This window comes from Rhinolophus ferrumequinum, chromosome 12, assembly GCF_004115265.2.
Source record: "Rhinolophus ferrumequinum isolate MPI-CBG mRhiFer1 chromosome 12, mRhiFer1_v1.p, whole genome shotgun sequence".
Classification (NCBI taxonomy): Eukaryota; Metazoa; Chordata; class Mammalia; order Chiroptera; family Rhinolophidae; genus Rhinolophus; species Rhinolophus ferrumequinum.
This window is the reverse complement of record NC_046295.1, coordinates 72,578,130-72,598,196: the sequence shown is the minus strand read 5'-3', so window position 1 is coordinate 72,598,196 and position 20,067 is coordinate 72,578,130.

Here is a 20,067-nt window from a genome sequence, read left to right as displayed (position 1 = left end):
AGGCAGGGGGCGTTTTAAGCCCTGGAAAATGGTGCGGAGGGGCACAACCTTCCTTGATGATTTTACATTCCAAAGGGATGGCTCCCAGATCCTTGAGAAAGATATTGCTAAGTTGTAAAACTGGCAAGAGGCTTTTTAAAAATTTTGTACTTTAGAGAGGCAGAAAAAGGATTTACAATTATAAGTTTCTAAGAAAAGGGAGGTCAGGGGCCTAGAGTCAGAAAGAAGCCTAATGTTTAGTCAAGCTGAGGGAAGCGTTAAGACCACCCTGGTCACCTGCTTGGCTCAGGCCTCACTCTCCTCTGCTTTTCTATGCCTGGACGTGAGACAGCCTAATTGTGACATTCACTCTCACAACGTCCTCCAGTGCCATCTCTGTCAATAATAAAGATGGCCTCCATCAGCCTTCCAATTTTCCTATTTCTCATGCCTCCACAAAGCACCCCACAATCATGACTGATCCTTACTAGTTACAGAGAGTTTCTTGCTCATCGTGGTTTTAATTTGCGTTTCCCTGATGATGAGTAATCGAGGGCATCTTTGCATATGTCTGTTGGCCATCAGTATGTCCTCTTTAGAGAAATGTCTGCTGAGGTCCTCTGCCCATTTTTTTTTTTAATTTTTAAAAAATATATATATAATTTTGAAAATTCTATGCTATACATTGCCATAATTTACTTATCATTTTTATATTGTTGAACATTTAGTTTGTTTCTAATTTTTTTCCTATTTTAGATAAGGCTACAATGATTATCTTTATACATAAAGCTTTTACCAACTTAATTGGATACTTTCTTCAGGATACATTTCTAGAAGTGTGGTTACTCGGGCTGAGAGTATAACCATTTTAAGATTCCTGAAACTATTACCAAATTGTCAAAAGGATCGTACCAATTAGTATCCCAATCTCATGTTATCTTAAACTTTGAATTTTTTTTTCTGAAATGATTCTGTTACTGACAAGTCTTTATGAGAAGTAACACATATATTAACTTCCTCTCGATATTTTAGAGAAGTGCTTCTTAGTCTTTAAAAATTACCCGGGATCTTGTTAAAATGGAGAACCTGACGCAGGGCACTTGGGGTGGAGCCTAAGACCCTGTTTTCTAACAAGCTCCCAGATTATTCTCATGATGTTGATCGGATCCCACTGTGTATTCTGAGGCTTGAGGCTTTAGCTGAGGTGGAAAAGGAGGTAGGAAAGCCTTTCCTGAGTTTTATAAATGAAGCAAGTTTGAAAATCTTACTTTAAACAAAGGTTCCAAACAAAGTCATCTCCCCAAATTGTTTTAAATTAGATCAAAAATAAGGAAAATAATACAATTGGAAAAAAACCTTGACATTAATATCCCTCATGTGAATGTACATATAAACTTGCATTATTTACTTATATAACATGTTTTATATATTTATCATTTTAATCTTACAATAATCCTATTTTATAGCATGACTTTTTAAATTTAAAAATTCATTAGTAAATAACATTTCTTGTGTCATTAAGTATTTTTATAAAATATAATTTCCAGTGCTAGCAGAGTACTCTAGTTCATGGATATGTGAAGATTTATTTAATTAGTTGTTTCTTTATATATTGAATTTCTTTTCAGTTTTGAGTATATGATATAATTTTCCAGTAGCCATTCTTAGGTATATATGTTATGTGTATATTTTATTTTTATCTTGGATTGAGCTTCTATAGTAGCATCTCTGGATCAAAATATATTCTTTTTAAAGCTTCTGTAAGTATTACAAACTCACCTTCACTGACTTTGGATATAGGGTTATGTCTAAAAGGGTGCCAATTTGAATATGAAATAATAACATCGTAATTGTGGTTTTATTTATTTATTTATTTATTTTTATTTTATTTTTATAAACTAAACCAGTTGGTATAAAATAAATCACAGAATGTACCCAAAGAGGCAACAACCTATTTTAGCCAAGTGACCTGTTTGGGAATTTCTTGTATTTTGTTACAATACCAGAGGTATTGATCCAGGTGCAGCAGGAGATATCTGTTATGCGTGCAGACTCCTTCAGGGAGAAAAATCTTCAGCTAAGATGGAAATGCAAGAGATTCCTATGTTTTAAATTTAGAGCTGTGTGTCTTTGAAATGTTTTCCTAAATCCTTCCACATGGCTTCCCAATGTTTGTCTTTCCTCCTGGGCAAATAGTTTCATTTTAGCTTAGGGGGGAAAGCCTAAAAATAGTTCCTATCATGCTCTAATTATCAAAGTTTACAATTTGGTAACTTCTGATCATAGAGCTACTTTAAAAAAAAAAGCAAAACAACAAACAAACAAAAACCCCTTTCGAATATCTTGTCAAGTTTCCACCTGGGCAAACAGTAAACATCACTAGCAGTACTGAACAACTCCATGGACACAAAAGAAGTCCTCAAAGAGGGTGTAAAAGATACTACCTCCCCAAATTCCGGAGCTACTCCCAAAGATAAGCAAATAAAAGACAGAGACAATTCTCCCTGACAGCTGGCAATAGGACGCTAGCTGCAAGTGGAGTGCAACCGACATTTCTGTGTGGTCATATTTTGGGGTCCCCAACCTGCCAGTTGTCAAGCCAAGTTCTCAGGGCACAGATGAGACAAGAGGGCAATAGCTGTCTCCAGGGAGAGAAAGGATCAATAGCCAATGTTTTTTCCTGTCAATCTGAATTTGGAAAAGGAAGAGACAATGGGAATTTTTACCTTCTTCTCTCTACCAGGAAAATCAAAAGTAGAAATCTAAGAGAATAGACTTTGTTGGCTTTGGTCAGAATTCTTTCCCTTTGCTGGCTTCTGCCAGTTTTTCCCAGGATGTTTTTTGTAGGCTCCAGAGTGAGTGGGGTATCCAAGTGGATTTCATACTATTCACCAAAAAACTCCTCTGCCCATTTTTTTTAATTGGATTGTTTGGGGCAGGGAGACTTTGGTGTTGAGTTGTATTAGTTCTTTATAAATTTTGGATGTTAATCCCTTATCAGATGGATCATTGGTTAATATCTTCTCCCATTCAGTAGGTTGGCCTTTCATTTTGTTGATGGTTTCCTTTGCTATGCAAAAACTTTTGAGTTTGAGTAGTGCCATTTGTTTATTTTTTTCTTTTGATTCCCTTGCCCAAGAAGATATATCAGAAAAAATATTACTAAGAGCAATGTCTGAGAGTTTACTGCCTATGTTTTCTTCTAGGAGATTTATGGTTTGGGGGTCTTACATTTAAGTCTTTAATCCATTTTGAGTTTATTCTTATGTATGGACTAGGAAGATGGACCAGTTCCTTTTTTTTTTTTTAATGTATCTGTCCAGTGTTCCTAACATGATTTATTGAATAGACATCTTTACCCCATTGTATAGTCTTGCCTCCTCTATCATAGATTAAATGACCATATAGGCATGGGTTTATATCTGTACTCTCTATTCTGTTCCATTGATCTATGTGTTTGTTTTTGTGCCAATACCATGCTGTTCTGATTACTATGGCATTGTACTATCAGTTTGACATCAGGTAGTATGATTCCTCCAACTTGGTTCTTCTTTCTCAAGATTGCCATGGCTATTTGGGGTCTTTCATGGTTCCATATAAATTTTAGGATTATTTGTTCTAGTTCTGTGAAAAATGCCATTGGTATTTTGATAGGGATTTCATTGACTCTATCTTTGGGTAGAATGGACATTTTAACTATGTTAGTTCTTCCTGTCCATTAGCATGGTATGTGCTTCTATTTATTTGTAGCTTCTTCAATTTCTTTCTTCAATGTTTTATAATTTTCTGAGTATAGATCTTTTACCTTGGTCAAATTTATTCCTAGGTATTTTTTTTATGTAATTGTAAATGGGATTGTTTTCTTAATTTCTCTTTCTGATAGTTCGTTATTGGTGTATAAAAATACAGCTGATTTCTGAATATTAATTTTGTATCCTGCTACTTTACTGAATTCATGTATCAGTTCTAATAGTTTTTTGGTGGAATCTTTGGGGTTGTCTATATATAATACCATGTCAAGACTTCTTCCTAGAAAGAACTAAATGCGTTTAACAAGAAATATGCTTTAAATTGCACACCTGAAATCTATGTAATTTTACTAACAATTGTCACCCCAATAAATTAAAAATAAATTAATAAAAAAATAAAAAAAAGAAATATGCTTTAAACATAAAGATAGAGAAAGGCCCAGAGAATATAGCCAATGCAAATATGCAGTTCTATCTATCTATCTATTTATTTATTTATTTAAAGACCCATGGAGCCTTCATCATGGAACAACACTGGTCTACAGGCTAACATTTGAGAAACATTGGTGTGGAATACACTGGAAACTTGGAGGTAGTTCACAAGCTGTGTAGTCTAAGGTTAAGATTTTATTTTGGTCCTGGAGCAGATTTGATGAGTGCCACCTCAGCTCACCTTGAAGCAGAAGTCTGATGGCATTCTTTCCAGGCACAAGTCCTTAAGACCATCAGCTTTATAAAGGGATAATAATAATAGTAACTATCACTTACTGAGCACTTGCTAGGCACTAGTTATTGTGTTAAATACTTTGCGTGTATTATTTAATTTCCACAAGAACACTACAGGATAAATACTAATGTTATTCTCATTTTACATATGAGGACCCTGAGACGTGGTTAAATTTTATAACTTGCTTTTGAACACACAGTTAATAGAGTTATGAAATTAGGCTTTGAAACATCTGTCTGACCCAAAACCCTGCTCTCAGTACTACAAACTGTCAATGGATTGCCAACTCAAAAGAGAACTCATCTATATGCAATTGACAATAAACACCAGCCATAGCTGAAGCACCAACTAGGGAATCGTATTTAGAACTCACTGACAGTATTTACCAAAAGTTTAACTAAAGGGGAAATTATTTAGGGAAAATTGCCCAAAGGACATGCAGCCCATCCATACTTCCCTAAAAATCTAAAATCCAATATATTTTGTCAACTCAGATCACCTGAATACCTAGACAACATTATTTTTGCCTACAAACTATTGCTTATGTGTATTTTTACGTACAATATGAATGCCAAAAGCCTATATTGAGGCTTATTAAAAGAAAGAACATGCAATGTGTCTGTTCTTAGAACACAGATGTTAGTATTTCAGTAACAACGTTTTTCTTTTTTTTTAATCTTTGTTCACTGTGAACTCTCCGGCCAGAAAACTTGGAGCCAAATCTGAGGCACACCCATAACAAGGGTCATTTCTATCTGCATTTTCAGAGTCTTTCCTGGCTCACTATTACATCCCCACCCTTGTTTATTCCCTCTTTTTTTCCTTGTCCAGTTTATTTTATCTTGTATTTTATACATTATTTTCAAGCCTGCTTAAACTCTCCAGAAATAAGACTTAGTATAAATATAGAGAATTTTAAGTCAAAGAAGAAAATCCACCAAAATGTAGAAACAATGATTATTTCTGGGTAGTGCAAGTATAGATTTTAAAAATTTGCTTCTTCATAAAATGTCCCAACTCTCTGACCATAAACGATATTTATTTTATAAATACGAAAATACGAGGTCTGATCTTTAAGTTCGCAAACTTGCCGCTGTGTGCTTACTTTGGCAGCACTGTACAAACAGCTTGGTAAGGTTTCATAACTTTGGTATATCAGTGTCTCACAGCTGTGTTCGTGTCGACATGTGGCGGTGTCTTGCTGAGTGGCATTCACTATTGTTGCGTGTTTTTGTGTGACATCACAAGAATGTCTGAGTTTGAATTAGAGCAACAAACAAACATTAAATTTCTTGTTAAACTTGGCAAGAGTGGAAGTGAAATCAGGGACATGTTAATCTAAGTTTATGGGGATAATGCCATGAAGAAAACAGCAGTGTACAAATGGATTAAACGTTTTTCTGAGGGGAAAGAACACGTCACTGATGAAGAGAGGTCAGGGTGGCCAGTAACGAACAAAACTGATTAAAACATTGCAAAAATTCATCGAATTGTGCATCAGAATTTGTCGGCTGACTGTGAGAAGCATCGCAGACCAAGTGATAGAGACCAATTGGTAGAGAAACAGTTAGGAAAATCTTAACTGAAAATCTTGGCATGAGGAAGGTGTGTGCAAAAATGGTCCCAAAGGAGCTCTTGCATCACAATGCACCAGCTCACACAGGCACTGTCTGTGTGGGAGTTTTTAGCCAGCAAACAAATAACTGTATTGGAACACCCTCCTTACTCACCTGATACGGCTCCCAATGACTTCTTTCTTTACCCAAAGATAAAGGAAATATTGAAAGGAAGACATTTTGATGACATTCAGGACATCAAGGGTAATACAACGACAACTTGATGGCCATTCCAGAAAAAGAGTTCCAAAATTGCTTTGAAGTGTGGATTAGGTGCTGGCATCGGTGCATAGCTTCCCAAGGGGAGTACTTCGAAGGTGACCATTGTGATATTTAGCAATGAGGTATGCGGAACTTTTTCTAGGATGAGTTCGTGAACTTAATTGTCACATCTCATATATTTTTAAATTATAGACAAACTGTAAAATTCTACTTAATGTTTTTGTTTTGAATACTGGTAAAATTGTAGTCCATTAGTGGAGGTTGAAGGTGAAGATAGAGACATTTGTGAAAAGGGGGACTGTGATAGTTAATTTTATTTGTCAACTCTCCTGGGCCACCATGCTCAGATATTTGATCAAACATTATTCTGTATGTGTCTGTGAAGATATTTTGTAAATGAGACTAACATTTAAATCAACGGACTTTGAGTAAAGCAGGTTATCCCCCATAATGTGGGTGGGCCCTGTCCAATCAGTTGAAGATCTTAATAGAACAAAGACTGACACCCCTACGACCAGAACAAGAAGAAATTCTGTCAGCAGGCTGCCTTTGAACTGGAACTGACAACTCTTTCCTCAGTCTTCAGCCTGCCTGCCTACCTTGCAGATTTTGGACTTAACAAGCCTCCAATCATGTTAGCCAAAGTCCTTAAAATAAAATTTTTAAAAATCTCTCTTAAAGATATATATACTCTTGTTGGTTCTGTTTCTCTGGAGAACTCTGACTAATACAGAGACATACCATGTTAGCGGATCCTAAGACTCAATATTAAGATTTCAATTATCCTATAGTAGATCCATTGTGGGAGTCAGCAATTTTTTTTCTATAATGAGCTACATATTATATAAATAGTTTAGGCTTGATAGGTCATGTGGTTTCTGTCACAACTACTCAGTTCCAACATTGTAGCACAAAGCAGCCATGGATAATACATAAACAAATGAGCATGCATGTGTCCCAATAAAACTTTATGGACACTGAAATTTGAATTTTGTATAATGTCCATGTGTTACAAAATATTATTCTCCTTTTTATTTTTTTTAATCTTTTAAAAATGTGAAAAATATTCTTAGCTTGCAGACTATACAAAAAGAGTGTGGTCAAGATTTGGGCCATGGGTCATAGTTTGCCAACCCCTGATTGGTTCAATGCAATCGCAATCAAACTGTATCACATTAGAATTGTAAGAATGTACATCTTAAATATGTTATTTTATTTGTCAAAAGTAAATAGAAACATCAAAAGCCAAAAAAAGGTTTTTAATTCTACCAGGCCTTTTTCTAGAAATTGAAAAACTTATTCTGAAAGTTATATGGAAATGCCAAAGAATCTAGAAGAACCAGAATAAATTTAAAAAAAAAAAAAAAGACACTACCCAATATCAAGACTTACTAAGTTACAATAATCAAAACAGCTTGCTATCAGTTATATAGATCAAAGAAACAGACTAGTTGAGAAATACATCCATACATATATATAGTCAATTGATTTTTGAAGGAAGTGCCAAGACAGTTCAATTGAGAAAGTGAGGAAAAACAAAAAAGAAGAAAAGGAAAAGAAGAGAAAGAAGGAGAAGGAGAAGAAGAGTTCAATCCTTAACTCACACCATATTCAAAAATTAATTAAAAATGGATCATAGACTGAAATTTAAGATCTAAATCTATAAAACTTCCAGAAGAAAAAAACAGAGAAAAGTTTTGCAACCTTGAATTAGGCAAAGATTTTTTTCAATAAGAAATAACAACCACAAACCATAATAGAAAAAAATTGATAAATTCAGCTTCATCAAAATTTAAAACTTCTGCTATTTGAAAGACACTCTTTAGAAAATGCAAAGACAGCTACAGACTGGGAGAAAATGTTGCAAAAGTAAATGTCTGATAAGGACTTGTATCCAAAACAGATAAACAACTTTCAAAATTAGTAATAAGAAAAACAACCCAATTAAACAATGGGCAAAAGATCTGAACAGACATTTAACTAAAAGATGGCAAACAAGCACATGGCAAGATGTTCAACATCATTAGTCATTAGGGAAATGCAAATTAAAACCACAAGATACCACTACACATCCACTAAAATAGCTAATATTTAAAAGGCTGACAATACCAAGTCCTAATGAGGGCAGTATCTGGAAATCTTATCTATTGTAAAATGGAATAGCCACTTTCCATTTTGGGAAGTTGCTTAAAATGGAAGTTTCTTAAAACATTTAACATAACACCTATCATACAACCCAGCAATCCCACTCCTACGTATTTACCCAAGAGAAATAAAAACATATCTTTACACAAAGAACTGTATGCCAGTGTTGATAGCAACTTTATTTATAGTAGCCAAAAATTGGAGACAGTCTAGCAACTGATGAATGAATGAACAAAGGTGGTACATCCATACATGGAATATTACTCAGTAATAAAAAGGAATGAACTGATACTGATACGTGCAACAACTTAGATAAATCTCAAAAGCAGGATGCAAAGTGAAAGAAGCAAACATAAAATACTACATGCTATATAATTCTATTTATATGACATTCAGGAAAAGGAAACAGGAAATCAGATCAGTGTTTGCCTGGAGCTGGGGGTGGGAAAAGCGTAATGACTTCAGAGGGCCAGGAGAGAACTTTCCAGAGTAATGGAAAGGTGCTGTGTCTTCACTGTGCTTATTGCATAACAGCATACATTTGTCAAAACTCACCTAACAGAATATTTAACACAGATAAGTTTTATTGTACATAAATTATACATCATGTACAATAAAACCTGACTTTAAGAAACAAAATACTTTGTAGAAAATTAAAGGTAGTTATATTTTAGACCTTGGGCTAAGAAAATATTTCTCAATAAGATCAAAATGAATTGACAAGAAAATATTGATAAAGCTGGCTCAGCATTAAAGCCAAAATCTTTGCAATGGCCCATAAGGCCCCACATGAACTGGCCCTCTGACCTCTCTGGCCTCATCTCCTACCTCTCTTGCTCATTCAATCCAGTCCACTCACCCTTTTATTATTCCTCAAGCATACCAGGCACACTTCTGCCTCAGAGCTTTCACCAATCCCATCTTATACTGTACATGCCTCTTTCAACACCTGGAAATTATTAAGGATGACTATGGCCACTCAAAACCCACACTACAATTTGGTGCCTCAATTCCAGGTGTAATTCTAGACCACACCTAGGTAGGCCCTGCTTGTCTGATTGGGAAGTGGGACCAATGAGCCTAAGAATGGATCTCTGTTCCTGCAGTACTTGAACTTGGTAATAGCCAAAAGTTATGTTTCCGAAGAAGAGATCGATCCACTGAGAGACCATGCTTATTTCCTGATCACTGCTCATTTGGGAAAAGCCAAACTTTTAACCAGAGAGACCACTTAATTAAACCATAAAGAACTTCCCTGAGTGGCTAATTAGTGCCAAAGCAGGGTAGCCAAGAGATTCTCAAGTGGTGTTTCTCTAGGGCCTCATTAATAAGGTCATAGAATAGACCAGGCCCCGCAGAGGCAGCTCCAAGAGCACTGAAACTTTCTTGATAGTTCACATTGGAAGTCTCCTGGCTTCTTCAAGGGTTTATAATCACTGACGCCATCATCAAAATCACCTCCCCAGTCTGGGTCCTGCCTAACTCCCCGGCCTCATTTCTCTTCATGACTTATCATCCTCCTATTCCCAGAATAACAAACAGATTTCATCTCTTATGCCACCACTATTTAATCAAGTGCCTGGAGTGGTAATTTGAGAATGATTTAAAACCTCTGCTCAATCCCAGTGAGAAATAAAGCTCTGTGATAGATTAGCAATGTCTGCCATGGATATGGAATGTAGCATGCCAGCTATGTTGTGTTCACCGTCCATGCCCTATTCCAAATTCCAAACCATGTTGCATTCCTCAAACACTTCACACTTCTTCACACCTCCATGTTTTCACATGTGATCGTAATATCTTTGCCTCTCTTCTCCACGTAGTTAATGCCTAGTTGCCGTCCTTCAAGGCCTGACTCCTCTATATCTTTCTCTGAGCATTGTTCCTTATCCTCGGGTCCACTTTTACCATAAGCTTATCATTGCAGGTATTTCACTGATCTGGGGTGTTCGGGTGCTGTGCAAGAATAACTTCTAGAGAGAAGTTGTTAGTGGGTGGGCTGAGAAGACAGGCCACAAACAAGAATGGTATTGGTGCTCTAGTGGGAAAAGGAAAACAAAAGAGTAGGGATAGTTGCAGGAGAACAGGAAGACAAAAAATAGAACTTGTAAGACTAGCCAAAACAAAAAATTGAAAGACCCTGCCCCTTATAGATACCAGTGAGGGTTTAGCTACATAATAGCCCGGGATGTTGAGAGCAGAGTGAGTAATTGGCAAAGACCCATAATCATATATAACTAGAAGTCCTGCCTTAAATGGAAACACTACAGAGAGAAGGAAGATTATCCCAGATGGAAGCACAAAATGCAGGAAGGAATGACATGAAGTTATGAGTAAATCTAAATGAATATTGCCTGTTTAAATTAATAGTAAGGATGTCTTGTGAGATTTAAAATACACATTGAATTAAAATACATTAAAACTATAGCTCAAAAGGCAAAAAGGAAGGAAATAGCATTCAAGTGTTCTTGCATTTATCAGGATATAATTTTTAAAAATACAAATATGTATTGGACTTTAATAAGGATGTATGTTGTAATGTTTAAAACAAACACTAACACAATAGTTTAAGATCTATAACTAACAAGCTAATAGAAAGGCAAAATTTGAATACTAAAAAATAATCCAAAAGAAGAAAAGCAAAGAGAGAAAAAAGAACAAAAACATGCAGGATAAATAGAAGATATATAGCAAGATGGTAAAATTCTGATTCTAGTAATGGCAAAGCAGCTTGTCTGAGACTAACCCTCCTATATTAATAATTATAAATTATTGGGAAGGACACTCTGGGAAAAAATATTTGTTTGAAAACTTTGGAGTGTAAGCAAAAGCAGGTGGAAAATGGAGAGCAATTAACCTTGCAATCAGAGACCACACTGAGTGAGATTCAGACTTAATTAGCTTTTCTCCTAAGAGCACTCAGATTGCAGAAGGCAGAGTGGCTAAAACTCAAGCAAAAAGCCAATACATCAATATCCAGAATGATAAAGGGGAACAGCATTACATATCCTACAGACATTAAAAGTATGATAAAGGAATAGTATGAACAGTTCAATAAATTCAGTAACATATAGACAAATTCCTTGAAAGTCACAAATTATGAAAACGAATTCAAGAAAAAATGGAAAATCTAAATAATTTTATATCTCTTTTAAGATTAAATCCATGATTCAAAACCTTCCCAAAGCAAAACCTCCAAGCCTAAATGGTTTCATTGATAAATTATACCAAACAGTTTAAGAAGAAATAATACCAACTATACATAAACTCAGAAAATAGAGATATGACCACTTTCCAATCCATTTGATGAGACCAGCATTACCCTGATTTTTTAAAAAAAAACTAAGATATTACAAGAGAAGAAATCTGAAGACCACTATCTCTCATGAATATTGACACAAAAATCCACTTAAAATATTATCAAATTGAATTCAATACTATATAAATAGGATAAGGTCTCATGACCAAGGATAGTTAATCCCAGAAATGCAAAGCTGGTTCAGAAATCAACCAACGCAATTCACCATATCAACAGATTTAAAAAGAAAAAAATATCATCTCAATAGATGCAGAAAAAGCATTTGACAAAAAAAAAAAAAAAATCAACAATTGAAAAAGAAAACCTCTTGGTGAGCTCAGAATAGAAGGGAATTTTCTCAGACCAATGAAGGTCATCCCACAAAATACAGCTAACATCACACTTAATGGTAAAACACTAAATGCAGTCACCCTAAGGTGGGGACAAGGGAAGGTAGCCATCCTTTACTAATTGTATTAAATATTGTAATAGAGGTCCTAGCCATACAGCATAGCACGAAAAAGAAATAAAAGGCAAATATATTGAAAAGGAAGAAGTAAATTTGTTTTTATTTGAAGATAACACTGTTAGCTACATAGAAAAGCCTAAGGAATCTGCGAAAATATCTTCTAAAACCAATATGTGAATTTAACAAGATTATAGAATCCAAAAATCAATTTTAAAAAAATAGCAAAAAATAAAATCAAGCCATAACTTTTCATTCTCTTAATGTTATCATTTGATGGACAGAAATTCTTAATTTTAATGCAGCCCAATTCATCAGTCTTTGTTTTGCGGGTAATGCTTTTGATAGTCTAAGATAGTATTACTTATTCAAAGCTGTGTTGATTTCCTGTTTAGATCTGCAATCTACCTGGACTTATTGTTATATATTATGTAAGGTAGGAAAAAAGTTTCATTTTTTTCTATATGAATATACAATTGCATATTTGGCCTAGTATCATTTATTAAAAATACTGTCTGATTACCACTACTCTATAGTACCACCTTTGTCATGAATAAAGCACATAGGCATGGAAAAAACTCCAAGCCAAGTTAAATTTTAAAAACAATTCCATTTCCAATATCATCTAAAATCTTTAAATACTTCCAGACAAATTGAACAAAATTGTGCAAGACCTGTAAACTAAACACTACAAAATAACACCCATAAAAATTAAAGACCTAAATAAATGAAGAGATACACCAGCTCCTGAATTGGAAGTCTCAATATTAAGATGTCAGTTCTTCCCAACTTGATCTATAGATTCAACACTGTCCTTAGCAACATCTCAGCAGGTGTTTTCACAGAAATTGACAAAGTGATTCTAACATTTGAATGGAAATACAAAGGACCTTTGTTGTTTTGTCTTTTTCAGCAAAAACAATCTTAAAAAGAAAAACAAAGTTGGAGAAATTGCACTAAACAATTTCAAGACTTAGCAAAAAGCTACTTATTATAAAACTACAAGCCAGTGTGGTATTGTCATAGGGGTAAATAAATCAGTGAAACATGACAGAGACTCCAGAAATAGACCCATACATACATACGCAGTCACTTAATTCTTTACAAAGGTGCCAGTGCAATTCAATGGAAGAAGAAATAATCTATTAAACAAATGATGCTAGAGTAACTAGATGCTTAAATGCAAAAAAAAAAAATAAACCTTGACCCTATCTCATGTGGTACACAAAAGCTCAGTGGACTTTAGACCTAAAATCTATAAAGCTTCTAGAAAAAAAGTAGGAGAATATCTTTGTGACTGCCGTTAGCAAAATTTCTTGGATCAGGGAAAAACAAAACAAAACAAAAAAAACTTTAACCATAAGGGGACAAATAGTAAATTGGACTTTATAAAAATGTTTTAAATTATGTTCTTTAAAATTATGTTAAGAAAATGAAAGAACAAACCACAGATAAGGGGAAAATATTTGCAATAGCTGTAACTTATAATGGTAATAAGAGGACAACCTATTAAAAAGTGGGCAAAAATTTTCAACAGACACATCATAAAAAAAGATACGCAAATGATCAACAACTCTCAACATCATTCACCATCAGGGAGATGAAAATTAAAACTACAGTGAGGGGCAGCCGGATGGCTCAGTTGGTTAGAGCACGAGCTCTGAACAACAGGGTTGCTGGTTCGGTTCCCACATGGGCCAGTGAACTGCACCCTCCGCAACTAGATTGAGAACAACGAGCTGCCACTGAGCTTCTGGAGGGGCAGCCGGATGGCTCAGTTGGTTAGAGTGTGAGCTCTTAACAACAAGGTTGCTGGTTCAATTCCCGCATGGGATGGTGGGCTGTGCCCCCTGCAACTAAAGATTGAAAGAGGCGACTGGACTTGGAGCTGAGCTGTGCCCTCCACAACAGGTTGAAGGACAACGACTTGGAGCTGGTGGGCCCTGGAGAAACACACTGTCCCCCAATATTCCCCAATAAAATAATAAATAAAACTACAGTGAGATATCAAGGAGAATATCTAAAATTTAAAAGACTGACAATAGCTAGATGTTGCCAAAGATTCAGAACAACCAAATCATACCTTGCAATAGGAGTGCAACACGGTGCACCCACTTTGGAAAACTGTTCAGAAGTTTCTTCTAAAGTTAAATATACACTCACCATATGACCCAGAAATTCTACTTCAAATGTTTATCCAAGAGAAATTAAGACATATATCCACAAATGACTTGTATCAAATGTTTGTAATAGTGGTATTTATAATAGCTGAAACTAGAAACAAGCCAAATATCCATTAACAAGTAAAAGGGCAAATAAATTTCTGTATATTTACACAATAGAAAGCCACCCAGGATTAAAAAAAAACAAACCATGGAGAATCCTACGTTACATTGATCAGAGGCAGCAAGAAACAGAAACTATATATACTATGATGCCATTCATAAGAAGTTCAAGAACAGGATTTTCACAATATAAACAAATATCAAATTATTATGTTGTGTACCTAAAACCATACCTCAATTTAAAAAAAAAAAATTTTTTATTGGGGAATACTGGGGAACAGTGTGTTTCTCCAAGGCCCATCAGCTCCAAGATGTTGTCCTTCAATCTAGTTGTGGAGGGTGCAGCTCAGCTCCAAGTCCAGTTGCTGTTTTCAATCTTTAGTTCACGGGGCACAATCCACCATCCCATGCAGGAATTGAACCGGCAACCTTGTTGTTGAGAGCTCACACTCTAACCAACTGACCCCATTCGGCTGCGCCCTACCTCAATTTTTTCTAAAGTGGGAATAAATACAGTGGAAAATAAATAAATAAACCAAGAAGGAAAAAAAAACACACACACACACACACACTAATCTATGGTGCTGGCGGTCAGAATGGTAGTTGCAGGTGATTTATCTGTCCCTGCTCTTCCAGTGGCAAGGTTATGTCCACAGGCACTCCTACACTGTGCAAACTTTTACATTGCTCAAAGCCCATTCAGCGTAAGATCCCCTACTTTCTAGTTTGACAGCAATTAGTCGGGTCCAGACCAGCTAATGCATAAGAGACAGTTGCCATTTTGAATGGCAGCTACCAGTTCAGCTATATTTATAAAGCAGGATATGTAAAAATATTTCATTGGAGACATTTACTTGGGGAACTTATGTCCATATTTTTCCAAATCAGCAGAGAACTCACCACTGATCTCTTGTCTGGCTGCATGAAAAGAATAGTCAAATTTAGATGAAGGAGAAGGTTCGCCAACATTGATGCAGGATCACCCAGAGAGGCGGCAAAGCCAGGTTACTCAATAAACCCATGGGCACAGCACCTGATGGTCAAGCTTTCCAAGGGCTTCTGGAAGTTTTTGAGACTTGGAAGAAATAATATATTGCCCAAAATACTAAAATAAAATGATAAAATTGAAATTATAGATGTTTAATTAAATGTCTACAAAATGCAATATGTTAACTAGTCAACTAAAACCCACCTCAACATATATGTAAATGATACATAGGTAAATTATATTAAATGTGACGTATGGATGCATTTTAATACGTTTAATATGATGTAAGATAAGGAATCCAAAAAAGAGTAGCCTTAACAGCACATAAGCCAAGAAAATATTTCCTTGATTACATGCCATATTGTAATTTTTCTGTTAAGTCTAATAAATCCCCCTTTCTTTTTGTGGACAAGGAAATTGCAATCGCTTGTTTCATTTCTGGAACCACAAGGGAAGTCAGTGGATATGGTCCTGGGAGCCAGGAGCCCAAGTTCTTGAAGAGAAATTTCCCATTTAGGGAAATGACCAATGGACAAGAACCAAGACATCTGGCACTCTCCCTGCCTGCCCCTCAGCCTGGGGCACATCTGGATTCACACTATTTCTTATGCTGCTGCCCTGAGCACCATCCCAAAATTTTGGAGGCCACCGACAGTGTGTTGGGTCACATTATCTGGGATTTTGTCATCGAGCTCCACCCAGATCCTGGAAAATTCCTAGTGCAGAAGTCATTTGAACATGTGTTAACCGCCTTTTTTCTGACCAATGACCTTCAGAATGGAAAGAACATGAACTTAGGCACCACCCTAACCTACGCTCTGTTCATCACAGGAAGGACGCTTAGATCTTCGTCATCAGATAGCACGGGTTGGTCACAGCACGTGGCTGTGGGTTCGGGTCCAGATTCTGCCATTTACAAGTTTTATGACCTCATAGAAATCTCTTGTCTCTGAGCTTCTGTCATGTCATCTATAAAATGCTAGGGGAAATCCCAATGTACATGTATTTTACCACAATTTAAAAAAAAAAATGCCAGACCCCCTACTGCCTCCCATAGGGTGAGTGAGGAGGAGGTGGAAACGGATTTGTCTTGAGTCCCTGTCTTGGAGGCAGGAACTGAAAACCACGACAAAAACAGGCACTTGAGTATCCCCATGGGGGTCGGGGGGAGCCTGGGGTTGGAGGGTCACTGAGTGTGGCTGGGGGCGGGGGGCAGTCAGAAGCAGATGGGGAAATAAATGGGAGCAGCTTTTCAGGCTTCAGGGAACCAGTTTTCCGTGAACATCATTTGTGCTGGCCAGAGTGCGAGTCACAGATCAGAAAAGAGATAGCGAGCCTGGAAAAAGTGAGTCATGGAGAGAAAATGAAATGTCCCTTATCTAAAGTGGGAGAGAATGACCAGAAGACAGCATGATACAGTACAGAGGTCTTCATTCAAGGCTTCTTAACAGAATCATCTAGAAGTGTGTTAACATCACCAGTGCCCGCCCACCGCTGCCCCTTCCACCCTCCGTTCTCCCGACCCTACTGTGGTTCTGGTCCTGGAGATCTTGAACAGGGTACATGGTGGAAATCGGCCACACACTGGAATGTCACTGCTGCCTCCCACACTTCATAGTTGTCTGACTCGGAACAGGTCACCTAATTTTTCTGCAGCTCAATTTCCTCCTTTGTGAAACAGGAAATCTTTCAACCGGGCTGTGAGTAAGAGTTAATGAAGTGGACAGGTAAAGTACAGGCCACAGAGTAAGCTCTTAATAAATATATGTTTCCTTTCCCTTCTCTAATGGTGCATGTCACACTAGTAAACACATTTTCTCTTTCCAGGACCCATCAAGCAAGAGGAGACACAGCAGGGGATTTTGAATGGAGAACAGGAACCATATCCCATAATGAATGTGTATAAAAGATGACGTTTTACATAGAGCCCTTATTATAAAGGTTAAAACCTGCCAAAGAGCCGCTGTGTTCATCCTGGTCAAACAATGCAAACAACCTAGATGTCCACCTGCAGTTGACGAGAAAAATCAATGATGGTATACGTTAAATATTTACACAGCAATACAGAATATCAAACTGCTGATACACACAGCAACATGATGTCAACAGACATGTGGAGGAAAAGAAGTCAGACCCAAAAAAGGACACACTGTGTGACGGTATTCAAATGAAGTTCAAGAGCAGACAAAACTAATTAACGATGACAGAAGCCAGGATAGGGGTTGTACGCGTATATTGGAGGTTTTTGCTGGGGAGGGGCACAAAAAAGCCTTCTAGAGTGCAGGAAATAGTCTGTATCTTGATTTCTTTGGTGGTTATTTGGGTTTATACTTATGTAAAAATACATGCACTTAAGATTAGTGCACTCTGTTGTATGTTATATTCCAAGAGGTGGGGGGACCTGCCACAGAAATCTGCAAAAATGTCCTGTCCCGTGGCCTTAAAACACAAAATACAAAGCCTGAAGTTGTGCAAATGGCTCAAAGGTCCTTTTAACCAAAGGACTTTTGGTCAAAATTGAGAGTAAAAAAGTATTAAGACCTAACCTGGGAGGAAGTCAAACACACATAACAAGCAGGTAAGATAGTGAGGAAAAGTGTTTCATTGTGATTCCCTGAATAGTGCCCTGTAAAGGCACCTTTGAAGTTTTAATATTCCTTCTGGTCATTCACACAAAGCTATTTTAGTTTAAAGTCCATTTTTATGGGCAAGCATGATTCAGTAGAAAAGTGGGTTGTAGGCACGCCTGACATTTTTGACACTTTTTTACTCAGACTTCGTTAGCAGTGTGCTCTGCAGTCTTTGCCCTCTGCTACTCTGTACTTCCATAATTCGACTTCTCAAGTTCTTCGTTGGCAGTTATTTTGAGAGGTTGCCAGGTCAACAGTGGTGCCACTGTGCTGTTCTGGCGGTGTTCTAGGGCGCAGGCCCACAGAGGCAAAACAGAAGTGAAAACACAGACCCACTGAGGTAGACCACCCACGTGCCCCAGGCCCTTTGAACACCCTCCCCGGGGTGGGGGGAGAATTTCTCACATGATGGGTGTCTCCTGTCCAAGGTGAAAGCCAGAAAACTCTCTTTCCCACCCTCTCTTGGAGTTGGAATGCAGGCACGTGAGCTAGGCTCTGCCAATCAGATGCAAAACAAGAATAACTTTAATTCCAAGTAGAGAAAAGTGGGGAAGTGGGCGCCGTGCAGAATGAACCCATTTTCTAGCCAGGGTGGCTGCAGAACAGCCAGCTTTCAGGGGCAGCAGTAGTGGGGTCTGGGTTCATCCCAGCGAGACAGCTGGGATGCCTGTGTGGTGGCTGCTGCTCCTGCATATCAAGCCTTAGAGCCTAATCCTCTAGTCCTGCCAGTGTTTCTGTGAGCTGTGCCATGTCCTATAATAAATTCCTTCCTGTGTCAATGGGCTAGAGGATGTTCTGTTGTTTGTGCTGACAGCCTTGAATGGATCGCCCATTGTATCAGTCAGCCTTCTCCAGAGAAACAGAACCAAAAGGACCTATGTGTAGGGTGTGTGTGTGTGTGTGTGTGTGTGTGGCTTTATTTTTAGGATTGGCTCACACAATTGTCAGGGTTGGCAAGTGTGAAATCCACAGGGCAGACCACCGGGCTGAAAACGCAGGAGTTGATGCTGTCTTATATCGGTTGATGCTGTCTTCTGTGTATCTTGAAGCAGTTTTTGTTCTTAAGGCCTTTCAACTGATTAGCTACGGCCCACCCGCATTGCCAAGGGTAATCTCATCTACTTATTATAGATGTTAACCAGACCTGCGAAATACAGTCACAGTCACATCGAGATTGGGGTTTGATTAAAGAATTGTAGCCCAGCCAAGCTGACACGTAAAACTCACCATCACACCCACCGAAGCAAACTCCCAGGAGTGGGCATTCATATTATGAGCATTAAGATCCTTGACTTTAAAAAGCCTTCTTCGTGCATTTGACCTAAGTTTCCATTTGCAAAATTTTCATACACAGCTGTCCATACAAAACAAAGTCCATCCAATCTAGGCAGCTGCATTCAAGAAAAGACAACTCCTAAAATCTACCCCATCCTTCCATCCACAGCCCTTCACCTGGCCCCGGGAGCCATCATCTCTCTGCTGGACCAGGGCCACAGCCTTCTCACCACCATTCTTCCAGCCTCTGGTTCTTCCTTCTCTATTATCCACCCTACCCGAGGGTACTCTTTCTAACGCACTAGTTTGTTTGTGTCTTTGCTGATCAAAATTCCCTCCAGAGCCATCAGTGTGCTTCTGTCACCTCAAAGCCATTAAGGTTTGGTTGCAAGCAGCAGAGGCATACTCTGATCCATTTCAGTGAAATGGGGATTCATGGCGCATCCCCCAGGTGGAAGGAAAAGCTGAAGTCCTGAGGTTAGGAAACATCCCTGGGGATCTTGGAAGCGGGAACAAATGCACAGGCTTTTCAGAGCACAGCTGTGGGGATAGATCGGAGTCAGTCATCTCAGCCTCCACTCAGGGACGATTTGTAAGGAGAGGGTGTTTGACTGGCTGGGATTGAGTCGCAGGCCCACCCTTTGGCCTGGACGGGACTCATGATGGAGCCACCAAGACTGAAATTAA